At 36.3% G+C, this 15,118-nt stretch overlaps 1 protein-coding gene and 1 long non-coding RNA gene across 4 annotated transcripts in view; both read left to right on the top strand.

The window, feature by feature from the left end:
• Positions 1–15,118, top strand: part of LOC123870431 (serum response factor homolog) — a 315,743-nt gene that overhangs the window by 225,193 nt on the left and 75,432 nt on the right. The gene's annotated exons all lie outside the window — the stretch shown is intronic.
• Positions 8,196–15,118, top strand: part of LOC123870433 — a 15,868-nt gene continuing 8,945 nt past the window's right edge. The window contains exons 1-2 of the long non-coding RNA XR_006797076.1: positions 8,196–8,248; positions 9,061–9,069. This is a non-coding gene — a long non-coding RNA (uncharacterized LOC123870433). The remainder of the gene's footprint in view (positions 8,249–9,060; positions 9,070–15,118) is intronic.

Genomic DNA, 15,118 nt, shown 5'->3' with positions numbered 1-15,118 from the left:
AAGTCGGTTAAAAAAGTAGCCTATGTTACACCCTGGTCAATCCTCTACTTGTATGTGAAAATCCCGTTAAAATCGGTTCAGCCGTTCTGAAGATTAGCCTTTTCAAACAGACAGACAGACAGACAGACAAAAATTTTAAAAATGTGTGATTCAGTTATGGTATCGTTCAAATATCCATATGACCTTAATATGTGGTAGTTATTTAGAAATTACAGACAGACACTCCAATTTTATTTATTAGTATAGATGTGTGATTCAGTTATGGTATCGTTCAAATATCCATATGACCTTAATATGTGGTAGTTATTTCGAAATTACAGACAGACACTCCAATTTTAGTTATTAGTATAGAAGATACCTATGCATGATGTTAGTATGTGAGTTGAGCGATCATATATTTACGCTATGACCAATTCAAAACAAGCGTACTACCTACCTATTAATACGCAGAAATTAAAATGAACCTGTCGAAGGTAGCAACACCACACTTTCCCGCGACGTTTCGGTTCCGCCATTTTGAAATCGACGAAATTACACCCATACAAAATTACGATTGAATTAAATTCAATACGACGTGTGTATTGCTGAATAAACATTCACTTTGAATGTATATTATCTGCAGAATAACCGCTTGATGTTACATCAATATTAATTTACCACTATACAATGTTCATGACGCGTCTTCTAAAACTTCTAAGGACCCCGCGCTATGACATCGAATTCGAAATGTAATCTTCAAAAGCTTTTCTAAGCTCTAGCTGTCTGTCTGTATCATCGTTCTCATCGCTGAGGGTTTCTAATCTCCATTAACCACATAATAAATAGTAGGTGGTAATGCACAGGATTTCAATTCTTAGGTTTAAAAATTATTACTTAACAGATGTTATTGATAAAAACCATGACGCCCTGCGAAAAGGACTGTTTCACAATCTCCAGATAAACTTTAACTAACGAATAAATTTGACGCTATGACAGTTTTTGTATTTCGAATCTGTCAAAATGACAAATTTATCCTTTAGATAAAAAGGCTCAGATTCTGAAGCACTATGTTTAAATTCGGAACTCCAAAATTAGTCAAAAATCTCAAAATATATTCACTTGATCATCACTGTTAGGGCAGACTTTTCAATCTTCCAATAACATTTTTTCTGCCGAGTAAATTTGACGTATTGACAGATTTCCTATACAAAAACTGTCAAACTCTCAAATTCATTCACCTGATAAAAGTTATTTGACGGTTGAAAAGTCGACTCTAATTTGATTAAACTTTTCAAAAACTGCCTGTAAGTGTAAGTTCCTAATTCGACGCGAACATTCGAGGAGTTTATTGATTCGATTTATTTACGAAAACTTTATCAACAGCTACATTAAAATTCAAGAAAGTCGTTGAGAGAATGTGCGTTGGCCAATTCCCTTATCACACACGATCGGCTTACGTAAATTAGTAAGTTAATTACTGGTTGCGAAAGCATCCACTGCAGTACATTTATAATTAAACTTTTTAAAATCCTTTAATTGTCACACACGGACGGGGGCCCTTAGCGCGCGTTTAAATCACTAAGTGATAGTTGCACCAGTTTTAATTTGCTGTACTTTTACTCAAAAAAAAAAAAAAAACAGTAGGTATTCTTATTTGAGAATTTGGAAGTAAGTAGGTTTAAAAAAACTGGCCAAGTGCGAGTAAACTCGCGCACCGAAGGTTCCGTACTCGGGTAATTTTCCTACATTTTGCACGAAAATCCAAAAATCCAAAATAAATGAAATCTGTTTTAGGATGCACAGGTAACTCTTTCATATTATGATACCCCACTTGGTAGAGTCACCTTACTTTGAAAATTGAATATACTAATTTATTATTAGACGTATTTATTTGTTCAAGAACACATTTAATATTGTAACCACAAAGTCACGGTTTTCGGATTTTCTTCTTTACTTGTGCTATAAAACCTACCTACCTGCCAGTTTTTCTTGACAGACACGAAAGACGGATAGATAGACAGATGCACAGACAGATAGACAGACAGACAGACAACGAAGTGATCCTATAAGGGTTCAGTTTTTCCTTTTGAGTTACGGAACTCAAAAAATGTAAACGGCATAGCAGTTTTACAAGCGGGATTTCCCGGCTTCGATTCACGGTAGATTCAATTTGGGAATTTGTAATTTCTAAATTGCTCCAATCTAGTTTGGTGCTGAAAGAGAAACATCGTACCTACTAATATTACAAATGCGAAAGGGTGTTTGTTTGGTGGTCCTTTTAGCTATGAGGGTTCCATACGCGCCCAATTCTGGGAAGAGCCCACAACAAACTCAGCCGGGTATACTTTTTTACCATCACCACTTTACAAAATCACTTATACTTATTAGAAATATGAAAACTTTGAACCTTTTTGAGAGACATTTCCAATATTATGTCTTCTGGAAGCTTATTATATAAACGTACACAATTACCAATAAATTAGGATTATATCATTTAACTTGTATGAGTATTCAACTCTAGGAAGCTAATTAAGGTTAACTTTGACGCACACTTTACAGTATAATAATATGTATTCAAATATTCCGAAAACTTTCAAACTTTTATGAAATACATAACTTAAAGTATATGCAGCGTTGTTACTGTCGCTAGTTTTCTCGGAGGTGTAAGGGAAGCACTTCAAGCTTCGAAACTTGTGCTTCGCAGCTTGCTGAAGTTTCTTAGAGTTTTGAAACTTACTTCGTCTAGTCATTATTTATTACCAGCATTTTTTCTCGTACATGTATTTATTTTTTGATGCTTTGTTGATAAGTTAATACATCCTCTACGCAATTAATTGATATTTTTGCGATGGATCAAGATGACCCGGGTAGGGTCGAATTTATACAAGCAATTACCGCGGACCCGTTGATTTATCGTACAATTCACTTCAACACTGATTGTGTGGGGAATTAAAAACATAAAAACCACCGTAAGCCGTAGCCACGTGTAACATTTATACTAAGAGCTGGTGGACGATATACCTTACCCATATTTGTTTAATTATATCATAACTAGCTGATTCCCGCTACTTCGTTCGCGTGGATTTAGGTTTTTAAAAACATCGTGGGAACTCTTTGATTTTCCGGGATAAAAAGTAGCCTATGTGCTTATCCAGAATATTATCTATCTCCATTTTGAATTTCAGCCAAATCCGTCCAGTATTTTTGCGTGAAGGAGTAACAAACATACACACACACACATACATTCTTTATAATATTAGTGTGATAAAAAGTATCCTATCTCACCCTCCAGGTCTAAAGCCTAAAAGCAAAAAAAATCGCATTGATCCGTTCTCCGTTGCGACGTGATTGTGTGCAAAAATATTGCAAAAGTGTTTTAAAGACTGCCAATCCACACTTGGCCAGTATGGCAGACTATGGTCAAACCCTTCTCATGTTCTTCGTCAGTGTTGGTGTTAGCTGGCGGGCGTGCTCTGCCTTTTTGGAGTGTTTTTTTTGTTAAAACTGACTGGAAAGCGCTCGAAGGGGGTGCCGTGCGTATGTCGGCGGGCGCCGGCACAGACGGGGTCCATACTTGTATAGTTTCCCTAACTTGTTACAAATAACTACAAACTTGACATTGGCTAATCTTTGTAAAGCCAGACGAGAGAAAAAAAAACCCTTCTCATTCTGAGAGGAAACAATACTCAGTAGAAGGCTGACAATGGGTTGATCATGGTGATGATGATCATATACAAAATACCATCACACTAATATTATAAAGGCGAAAGTTTGTGTGTATGTGTGTATGTTTGTTACTCCTTCACGCAAAAACTACTGGGCGGATTTGACTGGAATTTGGAATGGAGATAGATAATATCTTGCATTAGCACATAGGCTACTTTTTATCCCGGAAAGTCAAAGAGTTCCCACGGGATTTTGAAAAACCTAAATCCACGCGGACGAAGTCGCGGGCGTCAGCTAGTCTAAAATAAAAAGAAATATGCAGCTTTTTCGTTTTTCCAAATTCGTGTCCTAACAGAAGAATCTGTTTAAACCTAAGTTTGAATATCTTAAAAGGATTTTTCTTCAAACTTTCATTAATACAAGTAAAGTCAGGAAAAAGCACTGGTTCGTAATTGCAACCGTCTATAAGAAGTAAGTATTGCAAGGTAAGTTAAGACGCATTTAACACTGTGCTGTTATTAACTTTTTAAGGGTCCGTACATGAAAATGAAAAACACAACCCTTATACAGACAGACAGACACTTTGATGTCGTCTGTTCTTCTATCTGTCTGTTCGTCTGTCTGTCGTGTCTATCCTAAACCTATAGGGTACTTTCCATTGACCTAGAATCATGAAATTTGGCAGGTAGGTAGGTCTTATAGCACAAGCCAAGGAAAAATCTGAAACAGAGTTTATGATTACATCAGAAAAAAAATAATTAAAGTGTGTTCACGAAAAAATCGATTCACTTAATCATTAACTTGCAGTGTTTTAATAGAATTGGGTTCTGGTACGCTGGTACGGAACCCTTCGTGTGCGAGTCCGACTCGCACTTGGCTGGTTTTATCAGCACGGGCGTATACCATTAAACATTCTTTCTCAAAAATGAAAATTTAATTTTCTGCTTTCCTCTGACACGATTAACTTTAAACACCATAATTAACAATTAAATGCCTTCACAAAAACACGCTAACCCACATCTTTATGTTGTTGCAGGTATGTACGGATCGATTTTTAGATGGTGAAGGCAAGGTAAAGTAGGTATGGGTATGATTCTTTTTTTTTATTTAGATATAAGTTAGCCCTTGACTGCAATCTCACCTCGTGGTAAGTGATGAAAAAGTCTAAGATAGAAGCGGGCTACCCTGTATGGGGTCTAGCAGTTTTTATTAAACCGCTTGATTTCTACGCGGCATCGTATCGGAACGCTAAATCGCTTGGCGGCACGGCTCTGCCGGAAGGCTGGTAACTAGCCACGACCGAAGACTCCCACCAGCCCAGACCAGAAATTTAGAAATTATAAAATTCCAAGCCTTGCCGTCAATCGAACCCGGGACGTCCCACTAATAAGATTAAGATTAAGTGTAAGTCTAGTAAATAACTGTGTCTAGAAAATTGCTCCGAGTATTCTTTAGACATTTTAACCAGCAGAAGAATATTCTTGCAGTAACCGTCACTTACCCCCTTTTACGGCGACCAAAACGAACTAACATTACGCGAGACAAAGCGTAGACAATCAAGAACAATTAGCGTTCTACAGCTGTGTGCTTAGTATGAGAATTTACATCTCGCTTATGTTGATTGAATTCGAGTGTCGAAAACAATATCATCAAAATCATTGTCAAACGATTGGCGTCCATTGCTTGACATAGATCTCTTGTAGGGACTTCCACACGCCACTGTCTTGCGCCGCCTGAATCCAACAGCTCCCTGACTCGTTTGATGCTGTCTTGTCCACCTAGTGGAAAGTCCTCCAGTGCGGGGTACGGCTCGAACATATGGGTGATTTTGAGTTTTAAAGTTGAGCACTTAAGGTCTATTTTACTTTAACGCTGATAGCATGCTAATTGCTCATAGGCAGAATTTGGCTATATATAGCCTTTTTTTGTAACCTCTCCACTGTTTACCCAAAGTAATAAAGTGAATTGAATTGAATTGAAGTGTTATGCTTGAACTCTATAAAGTTAGTGAGATCGTAAAATCTCATACTAAGTACACTGCTGTGTCAGTTAGTGTTATTCTAGGGGTCCATATCGGGTGAGCACTGAGCATGCTGCAATCTGCTGTTACGTCACTACACCCATTGTGACACCATGACTCATGTTGCTCAGGTGTGTTGGTTGTTATGGTGGTGAAAATTACGGGATTTAACTGACTTGCCACAGAGTAAAAATTGTCATCATCGTGATTAACCCATCGCCGGCCCACTACGGAGCATGGGTAATACTTCATGGGCGGCGGTAATTAAAAAAAAATCTTATTGCGTCGTTATGAAAGTTTCAGCAGCGATACCGTATGTAATGAAACGTTCAGAGAATAATACGATAAGGAATGTGAGGCAGCGTCGCGGGACGCGCTACGTGCAGCTGTTTACGGACCACCGGGCTCGAGAGCGTTATTCTGGAATCTAAATCATAATAATACTTTATGATACAAGTGTGTAAAGTTAATGATTCTTAGGGCCCATTTGTCAATCGACAAATAACTTTTATCTGAAGAATAAGTTTGAGGTTTTGACAGATTTTGTATAGGAAATCTACCTAAACTAATATTTGACAGATTTTGGACAACCTCCCTGACGCAGTGGTAAACGTTGTGGTCCTATTAGTGGCAGGTCCCGGGTTCGATTCCCGGCAGAGATTTGGAATTTTATAATTTCTAAATTTCTAGTCTGGTCTGGTGGGAGGCTTCGGCCGTGGCTAGTTACCATCTTACTGACAAAGCCAAGCCAAGCGATTAAGCGTTCCGATACAATGCTGTGTAGAAACCAAAGGAGTAAGTATGGGTTTTATAAAAACTACCATACCTCTTCCAGGTTAGCCCGCTTCCATCTTAGACTGCATCATCATTTATCACCAGGTGAGATTGCAGTCAAGGGCTAACTTGTATCTGAATTCAGGATCAAACTCTTTTTCTAACTCTAGTTAATTCTGGCAATGTTTTCCAGAATAAGTGCGCGTAGGTACGCCTATCAACGACACGTCAGACACAGCGGGCGTCCCGTGCGCGATATGCTTAATTCATTCCAGGTTTTTGCGCGAAAATGCAAGTAAACGTGTTTGTTATATTGTAAGAGATGGGTCATGCGTGGAAACCGATAACGCGAGTAGTTTACACGGGACCGTGACGACCCGGGGACGGGAATTACAATGTAAAAGATTATTTAAATGATAAGAAAGTTTGGGAATGAGTTGCTAAAATCACACTTCACACTATCACATCACACTATCACACTAAAATTATAAAGGTGAAAGTTTGTGTGTATGTGTGTGTGTGTGTATGTTTGTTACTCCTTCGCGCAAAAACTACTCGACGGATTTGGCTGGGAATGGAGATAGATGCATTTGCATCCTGGATTAACGCAAAGGCTACTTTTCATCCCGGAAAATCAAAGAGTTCCCACGGGATTTCAAAAAACCTAAATCTATAACGCTACGTTTTTAGGGTTCCGTACCTCTAAAGTTCACTTATAGGATCACTTTGTTGTCTGTCTGTCTGTCAAGAAACCTATAGGGTACTGTTGACCTAGAATCATGAAATTTGGCAGGTAGGTAGGTCTTATTGCACAAGTACCGGGATAAATCTGAAAACCGAGAATTTGTGGTGACATCATTAAAAAAAAATTAAAATGTGTTTCAATTTTCAAAGTAAGATAACTATACCAAGTGGGGTATCATATGAAAGGGCTTTACTTGTACATTCTAAAACAGATTTTTATTTATTTTTATGTGTAATAGTTTTTGATTTATCGTGCAAAATATTGTAAAAAATACCCGAGTACGGAACCCTCAGTGCCCGAGTCTGACTGGCACTTGGCCGGGTTTTCAGTGCAAGATCGCTATTCTACCACCTTTGGACCCCAAAGTCTATCTGGTCTGTGAAGTAAGTTTTTTTTTTGTTTCTTCAGAGTCAGAGATTCATATTCATCGAGTTCTTGTTATATGCGGAACCAAGGTGCGAAACTGTCAATGGCATTCATTAAAATTATTGTGAATTTTTTACTGATTAAATTATAATATGTAAGTCATGTAAAGTTTTTCAGCCGTCGATCCCACTTATCATAACTTAAATCTTATAATTAAATTAGCCTTAAATGGAAAATTTCTTTAGACGAAGTTAAGAAGTAAGTTAAAGTTTAAATTAAGTTTTTAAGTAACAAAAATACCGGTCGGAGTATGTAATGTTTTGCTGTATTTTTATAGAGAAAAAACTATTATACCGAATGGAGTATGTAATGTGGTTTTGCTGTATTTTTATAGAATTTCTCGACCCACCCACCCCTTGTATTCTAGACACACATAACATTCTCTACCCTAAGAATACAAAAATATGCTTACAGATTATTTTTTTGTTTGAAACGAATACATAAATACCAATTTTTATGTCTCGTAGGACGTTCATATTATAAATATTAACCCCTTAAGGCTGGCTTTCTCCTTATGGCTGGATTTCCTGAGCTTTCTTAGCTGATGCCTATATCTTACCAGAAACCTTCCGTCCTTTTAAGTTTATACCTAGGCTTTATAGTTCCTGAGATTTCGTGATTAGTCAGTGAGTGAGTGAGTAGTATTTCGGTTTAGTCATCATCATCATCATCATCAGCCTGTGGATGTCCACTGCTGGACATAGGCCTTCCCTAAAGAGCGCCACCACACCCGGTCCTCAGCCTTCCTCATCCAGCCACTTCCCGCCAGCCGCTTAATATCATCGCTTAGTATTTCGGTTTAGTATAACTATCTAAATAAATATAAAAGGAAAAGGTGACTGACTGACTCATCTATCAACGCATAGGTCAAACTACTGGACGGATCGGGCTGAAAGGCATGCAGATAGCCATTATTACTTAAACATCCATTAAGAAAGATTTTTTGAAAATTCAATCCTAAAGGGGGTAAAATAGGGGTTTGAAATTTGTGTAGTCCACGCGAATGGAGTCATGGGTATCAGCTGTTATGTAGATAAGCCTATCTATATACATTGATGGTTATTATTAAAGAAGCAAGTAAGCACCTATAAAGTATCGTAATCAGATCAAATACCTAGTTAATTTCCACCAGAACCGATTAAATCTATTCGAGATTTCGCTAATCGATACCAATTAATCTTAACTGGACCGGTAACGTGGTAATTAATAATCTTCATATTACAGCCTATATCATGGTTGGTGATTAGTTAGGCATAGTTTTGTTTTATTGAGATGAAGAGTAGGTCTTAGGTTCCTATAAATAACGAGAAAAGTGCATCAGGTCACCTGGTGTTTTTTTTTTTTTTTAATTAGATACAAGCTAGCCCTTGACTGCCATCTCACCTGATGGTAAGTAATGTCTGAATAGGTCAGCAATCGCAAGTCTAGTGGACTTATATTTTTAGCAGAGGTCAGTGATGTAGCTCCAAGTACCTGTACATACCAAGAGGCACCAACCTACTTATTATCTCGTCAAAATAACGTGCAAACGATGTCTCAATACTAGCGGGGGAAGCAAAAATTCTCTCGGCTTTACTAACTAAGAAAACTGACATTGATATATTTATTGGCACTCCCTGATAGTAAAAGGAGTTCTTGTTTTTACTACGAATCTAAAAAGGAAGTGATACAATGTTGCTCTTTACAGGCTATAGAAGGAACCCTTTTATCAATCGTGCTATACTGTGCAGAATCCGATTAATTAATAGGTACCTAGCCCCTACAATGTAAAGAGGAACTCCGACTTGCTCGCTCCCTTTCTTTGGAAACCTCTGTGGTGCAGATCTGGTGTAATGGAGTTGTGTCGGATTCAATTGCCGGTTGGAGGGAAATTATTAATTTCTTAAAATTTTCTGGTCTGGTGGCTTCCATCCTATTAGCGAAAACTTGTCGCCCAGCGATTTAGCTGCGAGATACCGATTAGGGGTACCCATAGCCATAATATTATATCCAATTAAACTGCCTAGGTTCTTTCTGTAATTACAATTTGTATTAATTTGTAATTACTATTTTAACCTGCATTTAAGCAAAAAAAAAAAATGATTTCATTTGATTTGTAATGTAGACACCAAGAAAGGATTTTCAGAAATTCAATCTGAGTGAAGCCAGAACAGGCCAGCTATTTGTACCATGAAGATTTTGTCTACCTGGCGCAAAATTAGAATTCGAATCATCCTTAAAAATCTTGGTAATCTTAAAAAAATTAGAAAGATCTAATATTTATTGTTGCCTCACTTTAATCTAAGATAGCTTTAATAACGGTGTTAATAATGACGCCATTGCAATCGATCGATAGCGTCGATCTAAAAAACGATCGGATCGAGAATAATATCGATGCGATCGCTCGATACAAATCGCTGGGCCGAATCAATTACCTGTTAATGATCGGGGAGTCTGCAATCACGGTTTCTTATTTGTCATTCGTCAAAATTGTTATCTTGTGGCCAAGTGATAGGCAAAAGAGATGTCTGTTTTTCAACCGTTGCTTTATTCTGTGTCGTATGTTTCATTGCTAAGAATCGTGAATCTATCCTATCCTCACGGTTTTTTGGAATGAACATGCGGTATGCTTCAAAGTCTCCCAAACACTTTGTCATTATTGTTATGATATGGTCTAAGTAAATAGAGAAAACGATTAAATCAAAAATAAAACTGATCGCTGGATACTAAAATTTATCACGAAATATCAGAAAATACAGCAAAAGAATATCAGCACAACTACAAGTGCAAGTGTAGAAATGAAAAAAAAAAACTGAACTAAAAACCTAGCACTAGACACACACCTAGTGGGGCTTATTTACTCATCAAAGACAAAAATATCATTTTTTGGAATTTTTAACAATAATTTTGATTCAAAAAAGTAGTTTTAGTTACTACATTCCCGCAACTTCATCAGCGTGTCTTGAAGGTTTCTTATAATTTTTTCAAAATCCTATGTTAAAGCGAGTTAATGTTATAGAAAGAAGCTACGCGCCAGGAAAAGGAATGAAGGATTTTTATTGTAAAATCCACAATCCACGGGAAAAGGCAGTTCCTGGACGAAGTTGCGGGCAACAGCTAGTATAGTGAGAAAAAGAACTAAATGTTCTGTCGCCAGTAACTTATAATTTACACCGCACGAAGATGCACCGAGCTTTAATAGTTTTAAACAAACATTCCTATTACGCGGCTCAAGCCTGGTGAATATAGTATAGTGTGGTTATAGTGAAGTGTAAAAAACATCATTATATAGGAGCAGAGGTGATAATTTCACTAATGATAGCCTGCGACTTGACGAGATGATAAATAGGTTATAACACTTTTTTAGAGATCGGTTTGAGATGATAATTCCGACCCTGATATTATAAAAGAGTTAAGTTTGTAAGCGTGGATGTAGCGGGCTAGCTGATGCCCACGATTGTGGTCGTGTGGGTGTAGGCTTCTTAAAAATGTTACAAAACTCTCTGAAATTCTGGGATAGTTGGCCACAAAAGTGATAAACTATCCTATTCCTATATTCGTCTCCAGGATGCCAGATATCTCAACACGACTTTCCTGCCAAAAAAACGAACTAAAAAGTTAAAAAAAAACACTTTTCAAAATGGCACTAACTAACGATGCTTCATAGTCATTTAAATCTGTTCAGGCATGTAAAAGTCATGCTGGAATAAGGAAATAGGTACATGAGCCCTGAAAACATTATACTCCTTTTTTTGAACAGTTGCGTAAAAATGAGAACCCCAATAATTTACGAGCTCTCACGGCTGACAAAATCTTTTTTCAATCAACCTCTTGTACTTTCACGAAGACGATCCCAAAAGAAAGTACCGTCGGAAAAAGTAAAAAACAGAATTACGGCTTACCGGTAACCCCCGAGGCGAAAAACGAAATGTACTGTACGCAATTACGGGCTAGTGATGTGCCTGCATCGATAACTTGATGACTTTATTAACGGTTAAAAATTCTGTAATGTTTCGTGATAGATTACTATCTTCTTTTTTTATTTAATGGGAGTTTTTTCGAAGGGATTTGTAGTTAACGTTGTTCAGACTGATCATTAACGATTATTTTTGAAAAAGCTGAGCTTCGTCAAATTAATTGTACCTAAAGAACACCAACAGTTTTTAAAAACATAGGTACATATATGAAAAAATAATTTATTTTGCTTTCTTGAGGAAATTATGTTAAGCGGGATAATTTAGCATTTTGAGTACCTTCTTTCTTAATAGAACTATGCGTTAAAGGCAAATTAACTCACAAACAAATATCAGAATTATATAAAAATTGTGAAACTTGATCAACTAATCATATTTTCTCAGTTCGTTAAATCATTTACTTACTTTATTTTCCAAAAATTTGGTAACTTTAAAAAATTCCAGTGCACAATTTTTGAAAGTCAAATGAGTGAATTAGTGTAGATAGGTGATAATTTACCGTCAATACTTTTAAACACTGTAAAATTTACTAAGTGACAAATAAATATTCGTACTTTGACTAGAGTTAACATTAACAATTTAACTCTCGAGTTACACGGTACAAAAAAAATGTTAATTATGTTTTTTAAGTTCAGGTTTTTATAATCTCCCATGCTATCGATACTTCTATCTCCCATCACTAGCAAAGCAATTACCATGCAATGCGCGTCACGTTTACATAAGCATCAAAGGTGCCGCTCGGGCGATAGTGGCCAAAACTCTAACTGTACTCTGGCAAAAATGTTAAATAGGATTATCTCCATAAAGTCTGACCTGTTTGGGCTAAAGGTCTGGCTGGTCATAACGCGACGACGACCTTCGTCATTCGTCAGTAAAAATAATCTGTACATCATTGATCATCATCATCACTGGCGCTGTTAAGACTTAATACACCTTCCAGAACATTATGAAGAACTCTCGATAAGAAGATATTTTATTGCTTAAAACGCTCATAACTCAGAGTAGACAGAGCTGTGTATCCGAAATTGAACCCCGAACCCCTCGTAGAGGATGCCGACATCTTAAACCGCGGACTATCACCTCCAATCTATACATTACTGAAGTACTCGTATAAACTAACTGACTGATATGTCAACCGGCTCTAGAAACTTGAAATTTCGCATATAGATTTTCTTTACATCATAGACTCCCACCAACAAAGGATTTTTAGACATTCCAACCGAGCAAAGCCAGGACGGGTCAACTAGTAGTGGTAGTCAAATATCATAATGTAAAAAAATCAAAATCATATGATTTTACAAGATCACTTATTTTAAAAATAAAACTGCCTATAATACCCGAAAAAATAAAATGGTATGAAAATGAAGTTAAACTCAAACTTTTAAAGTAATTACTGGAAAAATTAAAAACGTAATTTAATCCCATACTGAAATTGCATCTGACAATAAACTAGTGGAGTTATTGAATAAAATGTTTTGAAGTTCAAAAATCTAGGGTTATTAATAAAAGAATAAAAAATGGTATCCCACTTTTTCGTACTATTGCACAAATATTTGTAATTTTTAATTAGAACAGTTCTGTTTAGCAATAATAAGAGTGAAGTTGCTTTGACTGGTTTTCGATATTATTTTATTCGAGTGGCCAAAGAAGGAGTGTAAAGAAAGCTTTCAGGGTTCATGTATGTATATGTGACTTACTTTATTTCATCTTAATTTCTAAATGCCTGAACAGATTTGAATCCATGGGGTTTCGTTATAATTCTTACATCATCCCGAGTGACACTGTAAATCAATTTTTTGAAAAAAAAAATCAATATGGCAAGGCAGTCGTACTTTTAATTTGTTTTTTACTATTCCTTGCTTACATCAATGGTTATTTTATATCGATGTAATTGTGAACAATTTTGTACTTATAACTATAAACAACTTCGTTCTATTTGATCGGTTGCTCTCAGACTCTGAAGCAATATGTAAAACTGTCATCGCAATGCAAATTCGCGTGTGTAAAACGAATTTTTTCATTGCAGGTAAGCAAAAACCATCGGTTAGACGTAAGTGGCGATTTTTACTCTTTGCACGAACAATCAATATTTGTAACTTGTTTATAAAAGCCATTTATATAAGGCAGTGGTTCCCAAATGGTGATTCAGGATGTTAGGGCTCGCGCAAACTCATCTAATTTGGATGTATCTTTCTTTGACTTCGTAGTTCAAGTATTTTATCAGGATTTGGTTACTACGAAGAAATTATTTTATTATTTTAAAGAAAAGCAACAGTTTTTTACACAAGCTTAGAATTAGATAAATTATAGCTAATTACAAGTTTATACTTACTTATTACATAAAACAGCCTATCCGAAAATTGATAATTTTAATAGTAATTAGTATTCGCAGATATTCAGAATGAGATAAATTCAACTCTGGCAAGGAGCCGCCATTTTTCAAAAGTCAACCATTTTTCAAGTGTCAAAAAGTGCGTTATCCTCGTGCCAATATCTATTTAATATGTATAGCTATGCGTATGTGTCATATACACTAGCGTACGATTTTTTTTTTCTATTTTCACATTTTAATGTACAATTGTATGAGCTTTGCCTATACAAGTCTTATAATTTTATCTTTGGAACTACTAAAGTCGGGCCAGTTTAATAGATCACATTTAACATCTGTCAGTTCCCTATGAATAATATAGTGCGCTCTCTCGCACACATTATTGTTTATAAGTAAGTGATCTCAAATGTGAACCAACAAAGTGGCCGCACTTTAAAACATATATTTATCGGTATGTTATATAAATTGTAGGTCCTACCTAAACGAATCAATAAATAAACTATGTTTGGATGAACATTGGCTAACTAGGCCACGAAAAAGTTTGAGAAACGCTGCAAAATCGGAATGTAATCGAATCCCTAATGAAAGGTTTGCGTACGCGCTTCGTTAGGTGGTAGTTATTTATCGAGTGGCCGACAAAGTAATCGATATCGACATGCTAAATCATGCTGCGTACATCACTATTTTACGCTAGTATCGAATATGCATAATTCTGCTCGGTAGCGGGTAGCGGTGCGCTTGTATTGTATTATGGGAATAAAATTGCGGGATAATAGAGTGAGTAAATTTTTAGTAAAGCACAGACTGTAGATGCTATCCAGATTTTATGGGGCTTTACCTGTCTAGTTGATAATATTCGTACAGGAATATTTACTAGGAATATTACTTTTTAACCCCCGACCCAAAAAGAGAGTTGTTATAAGTTTGACGTGTGTATCTGTGTATCTGTGTATCTGTCTGTGGCATTGTAGCTCCTAAACGAATGAACCGATTTTAATTTTGTTTTTTTTTTGTTTCATAGGTGGCTTGATCGAGAGTATTCTTAGCTATAATCGAAGAAAATCGGTTCAGCCGTTTGAAAGTTATCAGCTCTTTACTAGTTTTCTTATAGAGGTTTTTGTGTCGGGGGCAGTAAATTTTGAGTCATACAAGTAGTATTTATTGTAATTTGTAAGATGATTGACAAGCTTTAGTAATTACTAATTCCTAACTCTTTTCTCACCTGG

The sequence above is a fragment of the Maniola jurtina genome, chromosome 12 (assembly GCF_905333055.1).
Source record: "Maniola jurtina chromosome 12, ilManJurt1.1, whole genome shotgun sequence".
NCBI lineage: Eukaryota > Metazoa > Arthropoda > Insecta > Lepidoptera > Nymphalidae > Maniola > Maniola jurtina.
The sequence above is the reverse complement of the archived record's forward strand: the minus strand, read 5'-3'. Positions and strand labels throughout refer to the sequence as shown.